Source organism: Gekko japonicus, unplaced genomic scaffold, assembly GCF_001447785.1.
Source record: "Gekko japonicus isolate JY-2015 unplaced genomic scaffold, Gekko_japonicus_V1.1 scaffold2885, whole genome shotgun sequence".
NCBI lineage: Eukaryota > Metazoa > Chordata > Lepidosauria > Squamata > Gekkonidae > Gekko > Gekko japonicus.
In genome coordinates this window covers 52,397-52,614 of record NW_015172099.1, presented here as the reverse complement: position 1 = coordinate 52,614, position 218 = coordinate 52,397, and the positions used below count along the sequence as shown (strand labels likewise).

Below are 218 nucleotides of genomic sequence, written 5' to 3'. Positions count from 1 at the left end.
AATTTTAAAATTTTAAAACTAATTTCCATAATATCATGGGATTTTATAGAATTCATTGAAGTTTATAAAATGTGGTCTGATGTTACTGATTGAGAGCATGTTTACTAGCTTTTATTGTAAAGGTGTTCTGTCTAAATTTCTTGTAATTTTATGTAATGCATTTTATATTTGTTGTTTGCATGTTTGGCTTAAGACCTTGGGTCAATGAAGCTAATAAA

At 26.1% G+C, this 218-nt stretch overlaps 1 protein-coding gene across 1 annotated transcript in view; it reads left to right on the top strand.

Annotated features, from left to right (window-relative positions):
* Window positions 1–218, top strand: part of LOC107118579 — a gene marked incomplete at its 3' end in the record, with an annotated part of 54,645 nt that overhangs the window by 32,961 nt on the left and 21,466 nt on the right. The window lies entirely within an intron of this gene.